A 24,947-nucleotide genomic window follows, 5' to 3' on the forward strand; every position below is an offset into this window, starting at 1 on the left:
ATTTTTCATGATGCCGGAATTCTTGTGCTAGTTCCTTCTAACATGAAGGTGCTAACACTAACTTTTGTAATTATTTTAATGTGGGTAGAATTTTTTTTTCTTTTTCTCTGTAATACCATTGTGTGTGTTTTTTCTCCTTTCCCTTCCCCTTTCTCCCCATTCCCAGGGGGTGTGAATGTGGGGAATGTTGCATAGAGTCTTTCAGCTTTGTTTCTGTAGCCCTGTGGATATGTTTCAGCTGGTTTGACCTACCTGCTGGGTTATGCAGTTTGACCTACAAGCCAGTAGATAACACTTATGGGTAAGGTCTGACTGTGGCCAATGTGACCGGGTATACCTTTGATCCTTGTTTACTGGGAGAAGCTCTTTATTGTCTCAGGTAATGGGCTGAACCATGGAGTGCACAGTGGTCTGAGCTCCCTGCTCATCCCTGACAGGTGGGAGGGTCAGAGGGAAAGTTATACAGGACCAGCCTGAGGAGACTAACCTATAGGTCCCTTGATGGCAGGCAAAAGCCCTAGCCACTAAGGGAGAATCCAGTGGGAGAATCCAGTGGGAAATCAGTTGTCCAGAGGTGTGCCTAGGCATGGAACTGCGAAACTTCCTTGACTGCAAATTCTCTGCATGGGGGAAGTGGGTGGCCTAAACTCCTAATTCAGTGGGGTGGGTGCTCCAGATGCCTGGAGATATACATAGGGATGAACTACAGAGGGCCCACTGTACCACAATCTGCATAGGAAGGGTAGGGTGGCAAAGGCTGCTAATCTAGGAGAATAGTGCTTTAAATGCCTGGAGATCTGCCTGGGCATGGAGCAGAGAGGGCTCTGTTGCATCACAATCTCTGCTCAGGAAGAGTGGGGCAGTTCAGGCTGCTGGACCAGATAAGCAAGTGCTTTGAATGCCTGGAGATCTGCCTGAGTGTAGAGCAAAAAGGGCGCTTTTCCACCACTATCTATGCACAGGCTAGAGTGGGATGGCTCAATTTGATTATCCAGTTTGTAGTTGTATGCTACCCCCACCCACCCACACACACTCAGACTCTCATACCCATACATGCCTGCATTTACACATACATGAGAATCAGAACTACTTTTCCTACATTTTTACCTCTTTAGGCATAAATTTTAAGCAGTAGTGCACTGAATACTGCTCCTACTAGTGCATAATTACTATAGTTTCACAAATTTTTAAAGGTGTTTTGCATCACGTTGATAGGTTGAAATTGGTCATGGTAGGATTATTTACAGATGGCTAATCAACAAATGGTACAATTCACAGCTTGTCCTCCAGGTAGGCAGTTAAGCTTTTACCAGCACATCATTAGACTCTAAGCATCAGGAAGGGTCTCTCCTTCTTTCCTTTAGCACTTGTAATACTTATCATGACATCAAGCAGCACACAAAAAAGCAGTATTTAGGGAGTATTTAGAGAGTGACCACTATTTAGGTTATATTAAGTAACTTAAATTAAGTAACCCATATTAAGGTAGTGTTTAGGGAGTAACCACTATTTAGCAGTAGTTAGGGATTGGTTGCTCCCTAAATACTTCTTAAATAATGCTTTCTTTGTGCTGCTTGATGCCATGAGTTTAGCCTAGATAGATAAATAAATTTGTGGAAAGGAAAGACACTTTCTGCTTTGCACTGAGGCACCAGTTTCTTCAAGAGTTCCCAAGAGAAGGTAGGCCCTTTAAAGTTTTTCCAGAGGGGTTGACCCTCTTGGACTGGTCTCTGGCTGATTTCCTAGGACATTGCCTGCTGCTTCATGCTCAGCACTCCCCACTGACATCTGGGGAACCGAGTTGGCAGCACACGTGCTAAATGTAGGTCAGAAGCCTACAAGGTGCATAACTATCCTGCTGATGCTGTTTCCTCAACTCAGAACGGTTTTCACGCATTTTCGTATATTAGGTGTATTGGACAGCATGCACCTCGTGCCCTAGTTGGATGGAGGTTTTTAAACAATGTGCTATTGGATTGGTGGCTTCTCTACTATAATTCCTTAAGGAATTTTACTTAGCTACATTCACATTTTAATCCTACCCTTAGAGTTCTATCCTAAGTGACATCTGGCATCTTTTTCTTTCTCATTCTGTTAGCTATAATAATTCCAATGTTTAACGTCGGGTCTATTAATATATTTCCCAGGCTAGTAACTGATTTGTGCTTCTCTTTATTCCATGCTCTTCTAGAGTGGATTGTTTTGGAGTTCAGGGAAACAGATTATGTCCCAATGTCAGCACTTTTTCAAGATGTGACTTTGGGGAAATAATTAAATCCTGCTGTCTGTGAAATGGGTGTCAAGATTTCTTTCCAAAAGGCCTCTTGAGGAAACTGTGCAAATAAGTGAGACCATGTGAGATGTTTTATACTTCATGAATAATATATTGCGTACATGGAAATACAAAAATGCCATTTCGAGATTTATGCAAAGTTCTTTTTTCCCTCGTAGTTTCTTCTCTACTTGGATATTCCAATGCATCTTGCTGCCTCTCTTGACCACTCCTATGTTAAGCCATTTGCTGCTCTCATGCAAGTTGAGATTACTGTTCTGCCACTTAGTGTTGCTTTGAACATTGATCTTTTCAAATCTATTGACCTTGTTTCAGTATTGTACTGAAATTATCATAACTGGCCAGACGTGGTGGCTCATGCCTACAATCCAAGCACTTTGGGAGACTGGGGTGAGCGGATCGATCACCTGAGGTCAGGAGTTCGAGACCAGCGTAGCCAACATGGTGAAACCCTGTCTCTACTAATAGTACAAAACTTAGCCAAGTGTGGTGATGCATGCCTGTAAGTAATTCCAGCTACTCGGGAGGGTGAGGAAGAATTGCTTGAACCCAGGCGGCAGAGGTTGCAGTGAGCTGAGATCAGGCCGTTGCACTCCAGCCTGGGTGACAAGAGCAAAACTCCATCTCAAAAAGAAAAAAAGAAAAAAGAAATTATCATAACTAAGTCTTGAAATGGTCTCCACAGAATAAGACATGGGGTTTCTAAGAACTCCTTCTCTATCACCCTGCTCTAACCACTGACCTAATGAGATCTTTTTTAAGTCTCAAATAAACTAAGCTGTGTGTGATCTGTATTTCCCTCCTGCATTGGCTTCTGACACCATCTGCTTCACTGCTTCAGCAACCGAAACCTGGAATGGACTCTTTGACTTCTTGCCAGTGACATTCAATAGGAAGAAAAAAAATAACAAAAGAGACTGTAGAGCAAAATGGAATAAGCAGCACCTGGGGATAGCGTTGATGTGATTGCACAACCTTTCTTGTTTGTTGACTAGTTTAAATGGAAATTTCAAGCTGCTCTTCTGAGTAAATGTTTGTGTTGTTGTTTTCCAGTCTTAACATGGCCTGTTTGGTTTCTTTTGACTCTCACTACTTTGTATGACTTCTGTACCCCTTATTTTCCCAGCTTTTGCTAAACATAGAAAAATGAATGGTTTTTAACAACCAGGGAGTTGTTAAAAGTTAACAACTAGGGAGTTGTTAACAAGCAGTGGAGTTTAATTTCACCTTTATTTGGTTATAAGGATTCAATCCACTAGCCTTCTAACCCCACCCATCTCAGTCTTTTTCCTACTTTTCAGTTAGATGGTCAAGCCATGAAGTGACTGCTTTCTTTTGGCCTCCTTGTTTAAGAATTTTACTTCCCTCATTTGCATAATTTATTAGGATGACTGTATTAGTCTGTTCCCACATTGCTATGAAGAGATACCTAGACTGGGTAATTTATAAAGAAAAGAGGCTTAATTGACTCACATTCTTCATGGCTGAGAAGGCCTCAGGAAACTTACAGACATGGAGGAAGGCACCTCTTCACAGGGCAGCAGTAGAGAGAATGAGTTCCAGCAGGGGAAATGCCAGATGCTTAGGAAACCATCAGATCCCCTGAGACTCGCTCACTATCACAAGAACAGCATGGGGGAACCTGCCCCCATGATTCAATTACCTCCCACCAACTCCCTCCCACAACATGTGGAGATTATGGAGATTACAATCCAAGATGAGATTTTGGTGGGTAAACAGCCAAACCATATCAATGACCAATCATCCAGATCGGTCAGAGACTTTCTTGGATTTATTACTAGAAGCCCAACATTCTGGAAAAACCCCAGTCCTGGACAAGCCTAGATGGTTGATCACCCTACTTCAGATTCATCAGCTGAGGAATATGAAATGAATGTTACATCATACTTTGCTGCATTCAGTCTTTCAATTGAACTTAATCTTGTGTTTCCTACCAGATAGATAAACAATAGCCCATCAATCACATTTAGCCTTAGACCTGTTTTAGTACAGCCTATGACCTAAGAAGTTTTTTTTTACATTATTAATGAGTTGATTTTAAATAAAATGAATATAAAACAGAGACCATGTGGCCTGTGAAGTGAAACATTCACTCTCTGGTCCTTTACAAAAAATTTTGCTAATCCATGGATTAAACACTTCTTCCTTTGTAATGCACCAAGTTTTGGGATTCTTAACTGAAGTCTATTTTGCTAATGAGATGCAGGGAGAACATAGTGATTGTTAAGATTATTGAAAGCAGGTTTTAGGAATGACTGTCACACCATTCCTTTAATTGTTAATATGTTGTTTATTATTCTGAAGAGAAAAGCAAGCAGTGTATTTGGAGCAGAACTGGCACAGAATTTTGCTAAGTTGCTTTTAATTTAAGTTAATAATAACCAAATCATAGCCTCTGCACATATGTGGCTAACAGTTTTTCGTACACATTGTGAATGATCTCCCAATATCTATATGCTATAGATGATTAGTCTGAACCCATAAACCGTTCATAGTGAAGAGAAAACATGTGTTCTAAATTTGCCCAATCAGACTGAAAGAAAGGCTTGACATTCTGTGGATATTAACAAAGATGTATGTGCACCTGGAGCATGCACCTGGCGATCGCACCTGTGCTTAAGTTTAAAAATTTGATACATCAAGGAAGTTTCTACCTGTCTCTACATTGTCTGTGAAATAGGCTTTTCTTTTCTTTTTTCTTTCTTTCTTTTTTTTTTTAGCTCAGACCGTAGAGAGAAGTGAAATCATAGAAATTGAAGCCTGTTGAGTTGACTTTCTGTTGCAACTGCAGCCACATGAGAAGTCTGCTTTGTATTCTTAACATCAGAATAATTCTTATTGAATCAGATCTTTTTGTTATCTCTTTCTTATATTACTCAAGAGTAACTCTTTCATAATTATAACACAAAACTGCCCGGTGTAACTTTTCCCTTGTTACTCTAATAAAGGTATTTGTACCCTGTTAAAACAATTAGAAGTTATTCATCTATGATATCTATTTCATTTTGTATTCTTTCCAATGTAATATTTTAAAAAATCATATACAAATCCCTAAAGTTCCCAAATGCTTTATTCTGAGACTAGGGACAAGCTTTCAATTCTAATGAGAAAGGTTTTAAACAGTAGAATTGTAAAGGTTGTTTTTGTTATTGCTCTTTGAAATTTGAAGTAGAGATAGCCTATCTCCATTCTTTTTACAGTATCCTTTGCTGATGCTCCCATGTGGTTTTGTGTAGAACAATGATCCATAGCCAGGATGGCCACAGGTAAGAAGGCTCTTTCTTTCTACTTCTCTATATTTTCTAGCTAAAACTTTTTTCAAAATTGCTAACAGCATAAGAACCTAGTCTAATACTGAGGCTGTTAACTAGTGATCAGTTGATTCCTAGTGAGTTCATAAACAGGCTTTAAGAAATATCTTGAAAATGTATGCAATGAATATGTTCATTTTGGGGGAGGAGAGTACAAGCTTTGATAACATTCTCAGAGGGGGCCTTGATGAATAAAGGTACAAAACGGTTTTAAACCATTCATTCTACAGATGGATAAACTGAGGCATCAGTGACTCTGGGACTGATCATTATCACCTAACTAATAAAAAGTAGGAGGCCAAAATGAAAGATATCTGACTTCTAGTCTGGGGTTCTTGTTCTTATTACTGGAACACGTATGTGGCAGGGGTTCTCTGGGGGGTGGGTGAGTGAAATATTTCTCAGATGCATACTTCTCTCAACTCAATGTGAGTCTCAGTGTAGGGTAGGCTTTCCAGAAATGTGAATGATTTTTACATGTGGCTTGGGAAACCAGTCTTGTTCTTCCATATGTCCAAGCCTGGTATATGACAGAATTGTGCTCATTGTTATAGTGAATACATTAACAGATGATCTCATAGCTTTAAATATTTAAATTGAAACCTACAAAATTCAAAACGTAGCTTAAAAATTAGCTATTATTTAAGTTGCCATCTGTAGATAAGTTGAAACCTGTGCCAGTCTAATTAGCAATCAGGAATACGGTAATTGCTTTTGGCATATGAATGTGGAGAACTTCCCCAGAGTAAAATAATGCCAAGTTGTGCATTTCTGAGTCTTTTTTTTCAAACTGACAGTGTTAATATTCTAATAATATATTACTTGGCATTCTGTTTGAGGCTTTAAAGAGAGTTTTTGTTTTCATTATTTAACAGAAGAATATAATCTATCAATCAATCTGTTATCATCTATCTCTCTTAAGTGTCGAGCAAAGTTTGTTAACTTGGGTTCTCTCAGCCTTTTGGAAAAGAAAATTCTTTGTTGTGGTACTGTCCTATACAATGTAGCAGTATCCCTGGCCAATACCCACTAGATGCTAGAACCCTCCTACCCACAACTAAAAGCTAAAATGGCTGTAGACATTGCTTCCAGATGAGGAAACAGGTATAGTTGCATTTATTCTATAAATGGTGACTTCTTGAACATAATAAAGCATGTGATTAATGCTTCTAGGAAACTGGCTTTCCAAAGTTAACAGAAAAAACATGGTAGGGCTCATGCTTAGTTTGCAGGACCCACTGGTGATATCATATTTTTTCCAGAAATAACATTGTATTCTTCTTTGATATATATGTGCAACATATATATCAAAGATGTTTTTTATTTACACGAACAATTATTACAGTTTACTGATTTACTAACTTGTTTTACTGTAAGTGTTCAACTTTTGCATGGTTTATGTTTTTCCCTTTATTCGTTTTCACAATTAAAATTCCTTTCACATAATAACATGTGTGTGTGTGTGTGAATATACATTAGCAGAGTAATGACGATTATGAGATATTTCACAGTTGCGTAAGTTAAGTCTTCATTGAAGTAGCAGCTGTTTGTGGTTGGATGGATGCTCTCAGCTGTCAGAATGACTATCTCTTTGGGAGCATGTAGATGTTTACCTGGGTGTAGCCCCTGGCCTTTGCAAAGTTTCTTCTCTCTATGCTGGGAGTTGCTAGAAAACAAGGAGCTGGAAAGGACCCGTAAAAGGAGTAAATAAGTATTTTGTCACACTGCTAGGCAATCTTGCAAAAAAGCCTCCATTTCCATCACCTATTTTCTTATAAAATTACATTTCTATTTAGCCTTTCAGATACTCCACTTTCAGGTACATTTTCAGGAACATGTTTTGTAAGAAAGTGGAGAGCTGCTTTTATTTTCTTTATATGTATGATAAAAAATACTCAGCAGATGTAGATAGTTTTGTTTATATATATACATATTTTCTTTTTCCCACTAGTCCTTTTTGTTCTGGCCAGGCCATGGAGATGTCCCAAATTATCTTCTAGACTCAGCCTTGATATTATGATCCTTAATCTGATAGTGACCTCTCAAGTAGCAATTCTCAGTTGTTTGGTTATGAAAAAGCCCCCTCTTTGGAAACTAGTATCATCTTTCTTTGTGTCACCTTGTTGGAGGAGCAATGGAATCTAATTATCCTTTACAATGATTTGTGAAGTAGCAAATGGGTTTGACATCTGTTCAGCAATTCTGAAGACAGCCCATTTTTATTTTTCCCCCTATGGAGCTAAAGTCATCATAGATTGTGTCCTTTGGCCTTCCTTTTGTTCTTTGTTATAGCCTTGTGATAGTCTAAGAAAAGTTGATTTAAAAAACTAAAAGGAGGACTAGGGATGAGAGTAGGAATTACTTTTTATTATAATGCAAGAAGAGCAATGTTTGGCCCTAAGCATTTCAATGAGAGATCAGGATAATTAAGCAATCAGTGTTGTTATAGCAATATTTGTTATTAATTAAATGATATTTTTGAGCCCCTATTATGTGCCATATATTTTTCTAGGCGTTGAAGTTGAGGTTATAAATCATGCACACAATTTCCTTGCTTGCACAGAGCAGCTAGACAATAAAGAATGAAACCAAAATATTAGGTTAGTGCAAAAGTAATTGTGGTTTTTCCTTTGAAACAATGGCAAAACCCGCAGTTACTTTTGCACCAACTTAATACAAGTAAGACAATTACTGATAGTGAAAATTACTGTAAAAAGAGTAACGGAGTCTACTATGATGAAGAGGGGGGCACGGGATGCTCCTTCAGAGGATCAGGAGACAACATTTAAAATGAGTTTTGAATAAAAAGGAGTCAGACCTGAAAATGCTGGGGTAGTTGAAGGGGAGCAGAATATGCCACCCCAAAATATGCTACTTTGGCATAAGGATTATTTTGTGTGAAGGGCAATTGAGAAACAGCGGACACAAAATGCTCTGCTCTCTCACTTTCTGTCTAAAAGGGCATACATTTACCTTTGTAAAGGTGACAAATTTCCATTTGCAAAGGTATTCCCCTCTCCAGTGCTGTGAGAAGGATATTCTTAATCACTGAAGAGGATTCTTATCACAGGATATGACACCAAAGTGAGTCTGCATAACAAGCTTTATTAAGCAACTTTTTTCTATCATATATTTCCTGGTCATCTGCCCACAATTTACCATCCCTGGAAGTCCAGTTCCCACCCTTCTTTGTCTAGTCACTTGTTCACAATTTATATCCCTTTGTTAGAATGGTATATAAGCTCCCAGTCCAACTGCTTCTTTGGGTTTTGTCTTTCTTTCTGTGTAGTCCCCATGTGTGTAAAATAAAAGCAATTAAATGTGTATGACTTTTCTCTTAATTTGTCTTCTGTCGATTTAATCCATGACTACAATTTCAAAACCTAAGATGGTAGAGAAATTTTTTTTCCTCTCTCAAAGCAGGAAAACATTTGCCCAAAGAAATAAGTGCATAGTTTCCGAGCCAGGAGCAAACTTAGCATGTTTAAACAGAAAGAAGTAAAATAAGTGAGGTTTGAAAAGTAGATAAGGGCTAGATCAAGGATGGTTTTATAGCTTATGGAATGATGATTGGGTTTTTGAAAAACATGCTCATTTATTTATTTTGGTCTAAAGTGAGAAGAAACTACTGGAAAAGCTAAGCAAGAAAATAACATAAACCTTATTTTATTTATTTGTTAAGACATCACACTGGCTGTTCTGAGAAGAATGAATGACAAGAGACAAAGAATGAAAGGAAGGCAAAGATTCTGGGAAGATGATGTTAGGACTCAGAAAACAACACCCCAAAATAAAAGCCTCAGAAGCAATAGTTTTTCTCTGATCTTTTCCTGCACTCCTGTCTCTCGGTTCAATTCTCCTCCAAGGCTAGCCATAGAAACTGAGTTCCTTTTCCCCAAAGCCAGCCATGAAAACTAAAAATGTTACTCTAATTTCCCCCTCACCTTTCTGTGTAAACAACTGGCCATAAAGAAGTTATCTGACCTACCTTGTTTGAATGGGAGTCATAAGCCCCCATTCCAGAGAGGATCCTGTCCCATACCCAGAAGGAACAAATGCAGGCTCAGAGATGCTAAAAAAGTGTCTACACAAATGGGCCTTGCTGGGTTTCCCCACTCAGTCTATTGGCATTAGATCATACCCTTTTTGTTCAATTGTATTTCTATATTGTTGTCAATAGTTTGTTAAGCCTAAGTGTAAAAATGGACAATTTTCCCTGTATTTTGGAGTATTCATTCTGAAGGCTCCCATGTCACATAAAGCTATGATCACACATTTACATATGCTTTCTCCTGTTAATCTGCCTCTTTGTCAGTGATTTTCAGTGAACTTTCAGTGAGCAAATGAGAAGTTGTCCCTTAGCCTTGACAATGACAACAGTCCCAGAACTGTTTCTTCAGTCACTTAAGAGCTGCCACATAAAAACCAACAGAACAGCTATAGATGTCAAAACAACAATATTTAGAACAAAATATGGTGATGAGTTACTTATGAGAAAAAAATATTCAATGATATTTGCTAAAGCATGGCAAGGCAGACTTAATTCAGGACCCCTATGATAGACATAAGGACCACCACAAATGAATTTTGCAGTAGTGAAGACAGACTGGGTTCAGTTCCAAATACAGCATGGACAAGTGAGAATTTAATGTCAATTAATGGAGTGGGAATCAGCAGATAAAAAAATTACGAAGACAAAACATCACGAGGAAGGAGGATTTTAGCTAAGCCTACCTAACAGAATTCTTTCTGTTACAAGATAGGCCTGTGTGATCAGACATCAGCTGGGGGATGGTGGAACATGAGGAACCTGATCGGATATCCAGGGTGGGGAGTACTCACTAGGAGGATTCTAGCTAAACACACCTAATGGGATTCTTTAAAACTGGATTCTACAAAACTGGATTCTACAAGGGAGTTCACAGATGGGCCAAGAGCCTGATTAAAGTTTGGTCAAGCAAAGAATTTTTGTTAGCATCCCTGATAATTCACAAATTCAAGAAAGTGGAATTGGGTGAGGGGCCCCCTGTCCCCTCCCTCCCCACTTCCCTGTAGTCACAGCTGCTCAGAAGACTGAGGCAGAAGGATGGCTTGAGCTTTACAGATCTGGGCTGTAGTGCACTCTGCAGATCAAGTGCCTCCACTAAGATTGCCATCAATTTGGTGACTTCCTGGGAGTGAGGATGCCCCAGGTTGCCTGAAGAGTGGGGAACTGGCCTACGTAGAAAACAGAGCAGGTCAGAACCACCATGCTGATTAGTACAGGGACTGCACTGGTGAATAGCCAGTGCACTCCATCCTGGACAACACAGTGAGGTACTGACTCTTTAAAAACACAAATAAATAAGAAACTAAAAGAAGAAAGTGGAGATAATTAACAGGTATGCTAGTGGTAGGTGTGGGCTAAGGGAGTAGAGGGAAGTAATGAGATGGGGGGAATTTTAGACTAGCAGCTCTGAAAGAAGGGGTTTGTCTTCTCCACTGCTGGGTGAGTGCAAGGGCATGTGTTAAGGACTGAAGAGTCTAGAATATTCTAATGTCTTTGAGTTGCCTTTCTAGAGCTCCTTTCTAGGCCAGGGTCTCATACAGAGGAGAAACTGCTGTAGGAGCGAAATCAAAATCCAACAGTATAGTCTCCATCAGAGACTAAGGAAGGTGAAGTCTTAGACCACAATAAGGGTGGGGAACAGATTTAGGACATCTCAGTTAGAAAAGCCACCCTATTTTAGAAGACTATACACACACCACAGAAGAGGCTGAAGCTTGAGAAGCTTTCCTGAATTCTGTGTCTTTCTAAAAATTCAGAAACAATAATTTCTGAAAAATATCTAGAGTGATAGAGCCTCACTGTTAGTAGGTAAGTGAATGTGGGAAAAATAGAGCAGCAGATGACACAGGTGAGTTAAAAAGTACAGTGGTTAAAGCAGTCTGTAGATCATCTGCCTGTGTTGGGGCTTAGAACATGATACTCCAAAGTATGGCACTTAGGCATGTTGAGTACTTTGAACTAAAGGAGATGGGAAAGCCTCAGGAGCAAGGTCTGTCTCATCTTCTCCAATCCTCCTGTCTCCTGTCCCTTTCTCCTCTGAAACAGTTCATAGAAATCAGAATTCCACTTCCCCTAGATGGGTCATAGAAACTAGAACCCGTCTCTCAAAACAAGCCATAAAACCTAGAAAGGTCTCTCTACTTTTTCCCTTCAAGGCCCTCATTCCAGCAGAGTCTTGGCCCATACCCAGGAGGAAGGAATGCTACAGGTTGAATAAGAAGAATCTGAACAGACAGGCCTTACCTTATTAGCTTTCCCTCTTCTGTCTATTACTATTAGATTATACACCCTTTGTCTAATTGCATTTTTACACTGCTGTCCATTCTTTATCAAATACTAGCATAAAAATGGACACTCTTCCCTGAGTCTTTGGGTCTTTATCCCTGAAGTATCCCATGTCATGTAAAACAAATATGTTTATTATACTTTTCTCTCATTAACCAACATGTCTTTTGTTATAGTGAGACAAGAGAGTTTCCTGGCCCCCCTCACAGTGTGTGTGACAGGGGTGTGGCTCTCTGTTAGACTGCTGTGAGCTCAAACCTCTTGCAGGAGAGAGAGCACACAGATGGGCAGGTGCAGGAGCCAGGGCAAGTGCTATGGGCTCCAGCCCCGCAGTAGTGTCTAGGGGTGGGTGCCTGTGATGCCAGTGTTACAATGCTCTTTTAGCCTTGCTGTCCACAGATGGCTTAAGTGTTAACCAGGTTAGTGTCCCCTCTGCCTTTCTGCAAGAACAGAGGGCCAGTGTGACAGCTTTCTGTATCCTGAGCTCTTGCCCAGCATCCCAGAAGAATTGGGTCACACACAGACTTGAAGGATGAATGTGGGGGTTTTATTGAGTAGTGGAGGTGTATCTCACTCAGCAGGATGGATGGGAAGGCGGAAGGGGGATGGAATGGAAAGGTGGTTTTCCCCTGGAGTTTGGTCATGCAGTGGCTGAACTCCTCTCCAGCCACCCCCAGCTGAACTCCTCTTGGCCTTCAGTTGCTTCTTCTCCTCTTCCTTTCTCTGCTGCACTGTTCTGCAATTTCTCTGCTTGTCTCTTTGTCTCTCCTCCTCTTTTTGTCTGCTTCTGGACCCTGAGGTTTGGGGTTTATAGGGTACAGAATAGGGAGTGTGACAGGTCAAAAGAGAACTTTTTGGGCACAAAAACAGGAATTCCTGTCCCCATTTAGGATCGTGGGTCTCCAGGCTTGAGGGTGGGGCCTTCGCCAGGGAACCACCCTCTTCTACCCAGTATTTCCCTGTCTCCTGTCCACATCAATAGGAGGGTAGGCTGTAGCCTTCATGATGGGTGAAGAAAGATATCACACGTTTCTGCCTCTATACCTAGTAAGATAAAGCCTACTACATGGAAGAAATAATTGATTAATTGATTTATTCACAGTGGCTCCTATTAAGTTGTGCTTAGGAGTAGCTGCCTAGGTGTTGCCTTTATAATTAGAGCAGCTGCTTTATTTGGCTATAAATTCTGTTTTCAAAGAAAAGTTTGTGTGAAGCTTGCATAGCATTTGCATTCATCTTTCATTCAATTGTAGCAATCACTTAGCCAACCAAGTGTGCATCACAGGAATCTTTGGCAATGCAAGCTAAGGAGAGCAATGTTAGGCTATTTAATGTTCATTGTGTTAGGCTTTTGGGTTTTCATCAAAGCTGAAATGTAAAAGTTGGGAAATTTATCCCTGGTCTAAATGCTCATTATTTGCATTTCTTTTCAGTCTATTTTTGTCCCTTTAAGTAGACCCAGCATAAACTGGCCAGTTGTGGTTTTCTTTTACATGCAGATTAACACTTTAACAAAAGTTTAGTTACAAAGCCTGTAACATGAATTTTCCACCAAAATATTCTACTAATTAAGCACTTTCTAAGCAATTAGAAAAAAAATGGAATAGGCAAATTTAAGAGAGAAAATAATTAGGAAGATATAAAAAGAAATGTTAGACACTCTTTTAATAGTGCCTGATCTGTGAGCTTTCGACTTGTATAAGCAGACCACTGCTGTCATTTTCTGTGGCTCATACAGAAGGCCCCAGCTGTCCTTCAGTGGAGCCTTTGGTATTACCACCAAGAGACACAGAGAGCTACTAAAGTGATGTTGCCTGCCCAAGGAAGCCAATGACTTTGAGCCTGGGTACCAATACTTACTATGTTGCTTCCTCTGCCAGGAGCCACAACCATCATTTCCATACTAGGTACCAACCATCACCAAATTCTCCTAAGACTTGTTAGGAGCTTCGGCCTCACTAACCAGTCCTTCTCATTTCATAACAAGTAGTCCCTACTGCTCCAGACCTCACTGATACAGTGCTATTACTTTTCTTAAAATAATGCATCACTTCATAACTCCTCTAAAGCTCCATTGTAAGTAGAAACCATAGAATTTCAAATATTCTGTTTATCCTGCCATGGGGAATGCCATGTATCCTAATTTTTTATTCAGAAACTCTGTTTACTCCATTTCTAGAATCCTGTCAACATGGATGAGGAGAGAAATATATTCATATTCTGTAGTGGAAAGATTTTAGCTTTTCTTGTTAGTGCTAACAACAAGAGCTAAGGGTTTATGAGAGTTGTTCCTGACATCCCCTGTTGGAACCTGGGCTATATTTTGCTACAGAAATCATAAAGAAATTGCTTTTGTTTACATAGGATTATAGAGGCTCATATAAACTCTTTGTGGTAAGCTAATGTCCCTTGTACAATTATTTCTATGGGTAAATGCTTCAAATATCAAGCAATAACTTATCTAACACCTTTTGGAATTTAGCCTAATTATTGGCTGTAGACTGCTTATAAGAATTCCACAGAACTTATGTTGATGATACACATACCTGTGTTATGTATGTACACTAAACTTAAAACAGTTTGGAAGTTGAAAGGACATATTCTTTAGTTAAATATTACCCCAAACTAGTTTTGTAACCATAACAGAGATATATATGTGAACAAGGATTTTAGCTCATCCCTCAGAGAGTTCGTTTTGCAGGGAAGAAATGAATATCATTACACAATGATAAAATAATAGAAGGAAAGTACCTCAGTGAAGATACAGTTTGTTATGTGAAGGATTGTACTGAAAGAGGGATTCATTCTTCCAGGTGGAGTTGAAGAAAGCTCAGTAGAGGAGGAGTCAGTTAAGTCAGGTGTTCAAATATTAGTGGGAGTCTACCAGAAGGAAGACAGGGACAGGATATCTGAGCACGAGCAAAGACTACAGATGGGTCTTCTGTTTGAAATTCTTAGTACAATTTTGTGTCTACTATTCATCGCCCATATTTTAACTCTTTATTTAGTACAAGCTCTTCTTTTCTCTTTAATCACTTGTTAGACAGTCCTAGTTCCTCTGCGTGTTCCAAATCGCCAAAGACATCATCACACTGCTTCCACAAATGTTTGCTGTCCCTGACTTACCATCTTCTGGAGATAATGTGAACATGAAAGAAGCTGGAATTTTGATCTGCTTCTCCTCACTGTGCCATACCAATTCTTTCCAGGAATATATTGAGATAGGAGCAGGAAAGGCTATTCTCACTGAATCTTTGTTCTATACACTACAAATTGTTCTCACACATCGGCATGCACCGCGCTTTCTCTTCTCCAAGATTTTGCATACCTGCTGCTTTCTGCCTTGAGTATTTTCCACTATTACTTAGCCTAATATGTCTTCTTACTATTGAGGATGGAATTTTGATGTTATTTTCTTTGGGTAACTTTTCCTGAATTTCCAGACCGTCCAGACCATTAAATATCAGGTGTCTCTGCTTTATGCGTCCATAAAACTTCATATTTCTCCTATCAAATAAGTCTGTATTAAAATTGCTTAACTGTCTCTATCCACCACTGGACTGCAAATTTCGTGCAAGTAGATATTATGTTCGTCCTATTTATTATGAAATACCTGTTGTCTACCTTATTTTATATAGGCATTATAAAATGCCTATATAAAATAGATGCTTATTAAATATTTGTTGAATAAATAAAGGAACATTTGGTAAAGTAATACAAACAGTAATATTGATTTATTCACCATTTATCATGTTCAGGTACTTTAAATATACCATCTCATTTTAATTTGATTTTTAATGTAGTCATTTGTAAGAGTTGTTATTATCTATATTTTTAGGTGTAGAAAATGGGACTTGGAGAGAAGCTTGCCAGAGATTTCACTGTTTATAATGGGGCCACTTTGGAGGTTCTCTAAAGGTTTTATTTATTTTTCCCCAAAATGCTTTTCTTTATAAATCATTTAGCCTAAAATCATTGCATGGCTGTGCTGTCTGTAAGAACTCTTTGTAAAATTCATCTTTTTTAAGAAATAGGAAAGCACATTTGCCAAGAGTCAATAAACAAACACCTCAAGTGGTTCAAACTTGAAAGGTATACATCAGAAGCTTTGAGAAACATTTAACCTTGACATTCTCCAATCTTAATTGACAAGTCTGGTGTTGGTTACTTGCTGAGATAAGAGAGATTTCCAGTGTCTAATATGCAGGTCGCTGGCTTTAAGTTGGGTCCATTATAATTTATTGTAGTCCTGACAGTTCTAGGTGATATAAAAAAGAAAGATTGGCTTTATTAGGTGATTTCCCTGTCTTTGGTAGGGCTACTTTAATAGATGATAATAATAGTTAACAACTTGATGACATTTCCCCGATTTTGTTTTAGCATTTGGAGGGTGATGAATTCTAGGACTCACTAATACTGGAATGAGCTCATAGCCCAGAATAGTGAGTCTGGGAGCTGCAAAAAGTCCATTTTTTCTAAACTTCAGCCCTGTGGCTTTAGCTCTGTGCCTTTCCAAGTACAACCTGACATTTGTGTCTGATTGGTTGAAAGCTCCTAGCAGCAATTAAGAATATACATGAATACTTATCCAAATGTTCCAACTTAATATATTTCACCATAAACAGAAAGCCCAGGTAGTTTGCATGGTTTGGAAAGACTTGTGATACTTGCTCATATTTAGAACCAGCCTTATATCTAAGCAGACTGGTGACTTTCAGTGTCACTTGAAAGCATCCTGTCCCCCCCAAAACTCCTCTGGTTTATTCCCAAATCCCAGAAATTCAACATGGAAAAATTCTTCATGATTAGTGATTAGGTTGTAAATAACCCTAGACAAGTAGTGCCTTAGCTTACATTCATGCTTGAACATACGTACGTAATTGTAATATATCTGTCCCTGTAATCTGCGATAGGATCAGAGTGAAAGCACATTAGGACCCCGGCTATCTGATAGAATAAAAGGGGAAAGCTGTTGCACTAAAGACAAAACTGCTAGTATACACTTTTTCTAAGAGCTACCCCTGTTCATGCTCATCTCTCTCTCACTTTTCTTCTTCCCTTTGTTCTTTGATCATCGCATCACCTCTCCTCAAACTGTCTTTTACAGTGAGTAGGGTTTTAGAGTAGGGCTTCAAAGTTGGGCTTGTTCTTCACTCAAAAATGGTGGTGTGATGGGCAGCATTCTAAGAATGACCCCCCAGTGATGCTTCTATTTGAATGTAGGTGAAACCGGCAAATAGGATGATATACCATTCCTGTGATTATATCACCTTTTATGATAAAAGGGTAATTATCTGGGTGAGACGAATCTAATCACAGGAGCCCATTAGAAGCAGTTTTCCCCAGCTTGTGATAAAAGGTGAAGGAAGAGATTCAAAGTAGAAGAAGAATCTAATATACCCTTGCTGGATTTCAAGATGGAGAGGGTCACATGCCAAAAAAATGCTGGTGTCCTCTTGAAGCAGACAGTGGCTCAGGAGTGACTACCAGCAAGAAAATGGGGTCCTCATTCCCGTAACTACAAGAAACTTAATTCTGCCAATAACTTGAACTTGTAAGAAGATTCTTCCCAAAATCCTTCAGATACGATTTGAGTCTAGTCAACCCTTTGGTTTCAGGCTGTGAAGCCCTAAGCGGGAAATTCCCTTGAGCCCACCTGGACTCATGACCTACAGAACTGTGAGACAACAAATGGAATGTTGTTTTATGCTGCCAAATTTGTGACAATTTATTATATTAATACACATAGCAATCTAATTTCCCTTTCACACATAGAAATGTTTGCCACTTCGTATTGCAGTGCACAGAACCAGGTCTTTAGCTGTTGAAAGACCTTACATATTCTATAATTTTCTTGTTGATGAAGTTTTGCAATTTGATTGTGTTCTATTTAGTTTTGATTACAAATAACTTTTCTTTTTTCACTTATCCAGAAAACTGTTTTTTTTTTTAAAATAAAACAATTATTTTCTGCAAAGACCATGTCTGTATTTGTTTGTACTAATAGACATGGTGGGCATTGAAAAACGTGCTGATATTGAAATTATTATTAAATATCAGTGATATGGTTGGCTGTTTTCACAACCCAAATCTCATCTTGAACTGTAGTTCCCAGAATCCCCATGTATTGTGGGTGGGACGGACCCAGTGGGAGGTAATTGAATCATGGAGGCAGTTACCCCCATGTTGCTGTTCTCATGATAGTGAATGAGTTCTTATGAGATCTGATGGTTTTATAAGAGGCTTTTCCCCCTTTTGCTTGTCATTTCTTTTTGTTGCCACCATGTGAAGAAAGACTTGTTTGCTTCCCTTTCTGCCATGATTGTAAGTTTCCTGAGGCCTCCCCAGCCATGCGGAACTGTGAGTCAATTAAATGTCTTTCCTTTACAAATTACCCAGTCTCAGGTACGTCTTTATTAGCATCGTGATAGCAGGCTAATACAATCAGCATAATCATCATTACATCCTTTGTTACTAGGTTTCCTCAGCTGTGCAATAGCTATATGATCCTAGAGATGGAGGGACCTTAGAGATGCAGGATTCAGGGTTTCTCAGTCTAGGTGAAAAGGAGAACAACCCTTAAAATGGAACATCTATACCTTAGGAAGAATTAGGTGAGAGGATATGTTTGCATTTTAAATAACATTTTATAATTCATGTCCTCTTTGGATAAACACTAAACAATCAAAGCTCTTTATTTTCCAGATATGAAAACCAATCCAGGAAGGCTAAGTAACCTGCACAATGTTATACTGTAACAATAGGAGTAGAACAAATTTTAAGGGTGAGAGTTTCTTTCAAATTATACTTTCATATTACTGGTCTTTCCCAAGTATCTCAGATAGTCTAGAGTCAGTGTGTCACATTCTGAATTCCCAGGAAATGGTGATTTCCTAGAATTGAGTACATCTAAGGGTTGCTTTTATAAAGCCATTAGTGTCCGCATCACCCCTTTTATCTTCCCAAAGTCAAGCAGTTCGGAATTATTTAGAATAGATGCTTCTATGCCTTTGGAAGCAGAGAAATCACTTCCTGCTTCCCACCTCCCAAGAGTAACAAAAGACTTCTAACATTTTAATGCACATTTGTCTTTGAATGAAAAACACATTTAAAGAACACAAGAGAAAGAAATTATGATGTTATGTTTCTAATAATAGAAAAAAATGTGTTAATGGAAAAACTGTACGATCAGGGTTATTGAAATATCTGGTTAGTAATCAAAGTATAATCAGATGTTTCCTCACATCTTTCCAGTCCTAGGAATGAAAAACCAAGAATATGTTACATAAGTAGATCTTGAACCTTAGTGTACATCATCATGACATGGAAGGATTGTTAAGTTACAGCTTGCTGGGCTGCACAACTATAATTTCTGATTCAGTGGGCTTGGGGCAAGGCCAGAAATTTATAGTTCTAACAATTTCCCAAGAGATGCTGCTGTTGCTGTTCTGGGAACCACACTTTGAGAACTACTTGGGTATTGAAACTGCTCCAGATATTTCATGATGACTAGCATGACTCTAGTGGGATTTAGAGCCTTCCAGGGCATGATGAGAGGTAAGGTTGTAAATACAGACATCCCTGGGGAAATGGCAGTGGCTTATTCATTTTCCAAACATTTGCTAGGGACTTTATGTGACCAAGCTCTATGTCAGACATCATAGTTATAAAATAACAAGTCATTATCCCAATCAGAGAAAAAGGAACACAAACAACAAAATATAATGTGAAATTATATTATGATTTACATATATAACATATAAATAAAATATTTATAGCTAGAAGTGAGCACATCATGGTCTACAAAGACAAAGTTGGAGCTACCCAAAATATCAAGGGAGGAATGGCCCATGAGTTGATTATTAACTTTCAGTAAAGTAGCTAATGCTTAGAGAAATATATGTTTAGATGCTATACTAAGCACAATTCATTGTCTTATTTAATTTAACCCTGATATAGTTTGGCTCTGTGTCCCCACCCAAATCTCATCTCAAATTGTAATTCCGAAGTGTTAAGGGAGGGCGTGTAATTCCCATGTGTCTAGAGTGGGAGTTAAAGATATCATGAAGGCAGTTCTCCAATGCCGTTCTCATGGTAGTGAGTTCTCACGAGATCTGATGGTCTTATAAGTGTTTGGAAGTTCCTCCTTTGTGCTTCTCTGCCACCTATGTGAAGAAGGTCCTTTCTTCCCCTTCACCTTCTGCTGTGATTGTAAGTTTCCTGCGGCTTCCCAAACAACATGGAACTGTGAGTCAATTAAACCTCTTTCCTTATAAATTACCCGGTCTTGGGTATTTCTTTATAGCAGTGTGAAATGGACTAATACAGGCATTCACATGCATACACACAGAGAGACATTCTTTAGAGTTAATTATTATTAGCCTTTGATTGTTGTACTAGATTTAACCCCCACTTACTTACTCAAAGACATGTCAAGCCTCTTTAGTCTATGTTCTATTATCAGTTTTTCTCTATCTGTTGATTAGATTACTTCCATCAGCAGAGCTACATGCTATTATTCTTCCCATCTTGGAAGAGAAATCTCTTTTTGGGCAAACGTTATTCTCTAGTAACTGACTCAAGGCTCTATTTTGCTCTATAACAACTACTGAATCTATCTTGTTTGCCAATTCTTCTTTTGAACTTCTGCTAAAGATTGGGGGCATCTCACTCTACCTAAATTGTTCTTATCAGTCATCAATAATTTCTACTGTACTACATTCAATGGTTAGCTTAAAGTCACTAACATTTGTCATAGTAGGTCAATTCTGAAGATTCTGTCATCTACTGAATACTGACTAACTTGAAACACTTTCCTCATTCACTTGGCTCAGAGGCCATCAGGATATGATTTTAATCCTACCTCATTGACTACTTCCTCTAGGTCTTTTTTCTAATTCTTTTTTTATAACTTTTTAAACTATAACTCTACTTTATTAATATATAACTTTTATACACAAAAATAATTATGTAACTGAATAAATTTCAACAAATGTATATTCTATATAATCTTCACCCAATAGAGACATATTATTTCCTTCACCCTGGTTGTTTCCCATATGCTGCTGAAATAACAACTATACTGATTTCTGTAACTATACATAGTTTTGCCTGTTTTTCACCTTCATATAAATATGATGTATATTTTTTATGTCTGATTTCTTTTGCTCAACATAATGTATTTATGATCTATCTACATTGGTGCATGTAACAGGAGTCATTTTTTTCTTACTGTTTAATATTTCATTGAACGTTATATGTTCCTTATACACTGGCTTTTGAGTTGTTTTCTGCTTTTGACTCCAATGACTGCAGCAGGTCTAAGTATTCTTGTGGAAGTTTTTATATGGACATTTGTTTTCATTTCTCTTAGATAAAATACCTAGGGGTAGATTTTCTGGGCTATTGGATAGTTGTATGTTTAACTTCATAAAAAGTTGCCAGTTTTTCAAAATGGTTGTACCACGTTAACTCCAACAAGCAAATTTGAAAGGTATTGTTCCTTGTTATGAATTCTGTTCTATCTGATATTAATATAGTCATACAAACTTTCTTTTATTTTATTTTACTATCAAGCTCTCTATGTCCTCACATTTAAAATTTGTTTCCTATAAACAGCATTTTATTTTTATCCCTTTATTTTTATCTAGTCTGGTATTGTCTTTTAATTGGAAGACTTAGTCAACTTACACTTAGGGTTATTTGTGATTTAGTTGGCATTTTAAGGCGACCGTTTCACTGTGTGTTTAAGTATCCCATCTGTTTGTTTCTTTTTTTCTCCTTTTCTGTATATGTTTGAATGAATTGAGTACTGTTTAGTATTTAATTTTATCTAATCTATTGCTTTTTTAGCATGTATCTTTGTATTATTTTTATGTTTGTGCTTGCTCTAAAAATATAATATGCATTCTTAGCTCACCATGGCCTACTTCGAATCAATTCAATGAAATTTGCCCAATAAAAAGGAGTCTTACCATAGTGTAATGTCATTTAACCCGGTTTTGCCCTTTTTTCTATTGTTGTCATATATTTGATTTTTACCTAAGTTACAATTTCTTGTTTCTAAATGTTGGAGGGGCCTTAGATAAATCATTGCATCTTTTCAGTTTTTGATCTGTACTTCTTCTCTTAATGGTCACTTGCAATCTCATGGCTTTAAAAATACTGATGATCCTCCAAATTATATCTGCAGCCCTGACCTCTCCTATAAACTCTAGACTCATGTATTGGAACTACTGCTTGATGTATTAATTAGATGCCTAATAGGAATCCAAATATCTCCTCCTAAAAGTGCTGTTCTTGCAATATTCTTTATCTCATTTAATTGTCTTTCATTATTGTCATTTCTCGGAACCAAAGTTGTTGTCCTCAAGTCTTCTTTTCTCTCATATCCAAATCTACTCCTTTAATAAGTCTGGCCATTTTGGCTTTCCATATGTAGCCACAATTTGAATGACCATTTTCTCTCACCTTAATTACTACGCTCCTGGTCTGAGTCACCATCACCACACTCCTGATCGTTGCATGGTCCTCATAAGTGGTCATCCTCCTTCCCCCCTTAAGCTCCTTCAGTTTAGCAGTCATCAAGATCCTTTTAGATGTAAGTTGGATCAAAGCCTTTCAATACCATCTCACCTCACTCAAAGTAAAATTCAAGTCCTCATTGTGATCTATAAGGCTCTACATAAACTGACTCCCTTGACCTTCTATTCCTTTCCTGCCTTACTCATTCTGCTCCTAAAACACTCATTTTCTCCTTCAGAGCTCGCAGACCTGTTCATATTCAAGCCAGAAATGTTCACTCCAAGATATTAGATATGTCACTCAACCCCTCATCTCTTTCAGATCTTTATTCAAATGTATAAGTGAAGATCTTTGATTCTCCATCCTGATACTTCTAGCCATCTGTATTGAATAATTTTATTTTGAAGTGCTTATCACTATGTGACCTATTTTTTTGTATTTTTTTGTGTTGCTAATTGTTCATGTCTTCCACTAAAATGAAAACTTCACGAGGGCAGGGCTATTCATCTGTTTTGCTCACTGCTGTATAAGCACAATAAGTATTTTATATTCATTAAAAATACAAGAGTGAATCTTCAATTTAAATATGGGAAAACTGAGGTTTATGAAGGTTAAGTAACTTTCTGATGGTCATAAAATCAGTAAGTGGTAAAATGGAGATGAATAGGGTAACTAAATGAAGGTTAGGGCTAATGAGGGCATTTGCAGTAGTGGAAACAATGCTGAGAAAATTGGCCAATGGGTTGTATATTAGAGATTAGAAACAACTTGATGTTGATAAAGGATAGCGATAGACAGAACACCTTCTAAGGAGCTTGGATTACTATATGACAGAGGGGCTCAAAGAGTGAGGCAAAATGGTCCTGATTGCACTTGAAGAAAAGAAAATGATGAGTTATGTTCTGCATATACTGAGTTAGATGCAAGCTTTAGGAATCTAGCATTTTTTTTTCATCAGAGTGAAGAATGTGTGATGATGGTACACGTAGATGTTTAGGTATCTACTATGCAACTGCCTCTGTTCTTCAAAGATAGCCATATAACCAAGTTACGATCACCTTGATTATAGGAAACTCAGACTTCCCAAAATATTTTCATTCTTACCATGTCTGCATGCCAATACACATTTCAACTTTCCTCAGACAATGAAGCCTGTGCTACCGTCATATCGCTCAACCCAAAGTGTCTCAGGCTGTGCCCAGCTCCAACACCGTGAGTCTCCCTCACTCTGGTCCCTGTCATTGCTGCTAAGGTTGAATCTCAGGTGGGCTGTTTTTCATAAGAGCCAGATGCACATAGCAGAGTTGGGGATGAGGTCTTTTGCAAATTGATATCCACATCCATGCTGTGGGTTTTGTAGAATCCCCTTGCAAAATTGCTTCAGTATTGATCCAGATATGAGATTGGTGAAAGATTAGAGGCTCCATCAAATCTGCTTAGTTGTGCTTTACCACTATTTTGGGTATAGAATCTGGAGTTCTTGACTCTCCTCAACCTAGAGCCAACAAGATAACTCTTTTATTTGTTTATTTTTTATTTCCGACCTAGAAACTTAAAGGTACTAGCACTGCCTCCTCTCTCTCTCAAATCTCCACTTACTTTATAGTCATCCTCTATTTTATAAAGCCCCTCAAACTCTCCAGAATCTTCAACTTCCATTCCTATCTTGGAAAACCTTGACCCAAGTTTTCCAATTGAGCCTATTCACCCAAAGTTCAATGATCTAGATACGTAGAAAACATTGAAACATAATTTTAGTATTTTTTAACCTGGCTATTTAGCATCATCCAGATACTCAAATATTTCTATTTCCAACTCCCATACCCAAGTTCTGATCTTTGGATGCCATCTACAAATTTATTAATTGAGAAAGCATTGATTACATAGTAGGTATTCTGCTTGACCTTTTTAAACCTTGCTGTTCCCCTTCTCCATCTTCTCCTTCTCCTTCTCACCTTTCCCCTTCCCCTTCCCCTTCCCCTTCCCCTTCTTCTTCTTCTTCTTCTTCTTCTTCTTCCTCTTCTTCTTCCTCTTCCTCTTTCTCTTCTTCTTCTTCCTCTTCCTCTTCTTCTTCTTCTTCTTCTTCTGCTTCTGCTTCTGCTTCTCCTTCTCCTTCTTCTTCTTCTCCTTCTTCCTTCTCCCTCTCCTTCTCCCTCTCCCTCTCCCTCTCCCTCTGCTTCTCCCTCTCCTTCTCCCTCTCCTTCTCCTTCTCCTTCTCCTCCTCCTTCTCCTCCTCCTCCTCCTCCTCCTCCTTCTCCTCCTTCTCCTCCTTCTCCTCCTTCTCCTCCTTCTCCTCCTCCTCCTCCTCCTCCTCCTTCTCCTCCTTCTTCTCCTTCTCCTCCTTCTCCTCCTTCTCCTCCTTCTCCTTCTTCTCCTTCTCCTTCTTCTTCTTCTCCTCCTTCTCCTCCTTCTCCTCCTTCTCCTCCTTCTCCTCCTTCTCCTTCTTCTTCCTCTTCTTCTTCTT

General features: G+C 38.5%; 1 long non-coding RNA gene across 1 annotated transcript; it reads left to right on the forward strand.

Moving 5' to 3' along the window:
• Positions 1-909: 909 nt before the first annotated feature.
• On the forward strand, positions 910-9,479 carry LOC107968321 (uncharacterized). Its single transcript, XR_001709418.2, has 3 exons — positions 910-1,680; positions 5,515-5,580; positions 9,308-9,479. It is a non-coding gene; the product is annotated as an uncharacterized LOC107968321 (long non-coding RNA).
• The last annotated feature ends 15,468 nt before the right edge of the window (positions 9,480-24,947 follow it).

The sequence above is a fragment of the Pan troglodytes genome, chromosome 15 (assembly GCF_028858775.2).
Source record: "Pan troglodytes isolate AG18354 chromosome 15, NHGRI_mPanTro3-v2.0_pri, whole genome shotgun sequence".
NCBI classification, from domain to species: domain Eukaryota; kingdom Metazoa; phylum Chordata; class Mammalia; order Primates; family Hominidae; genus Pan; species Pan troglodytes.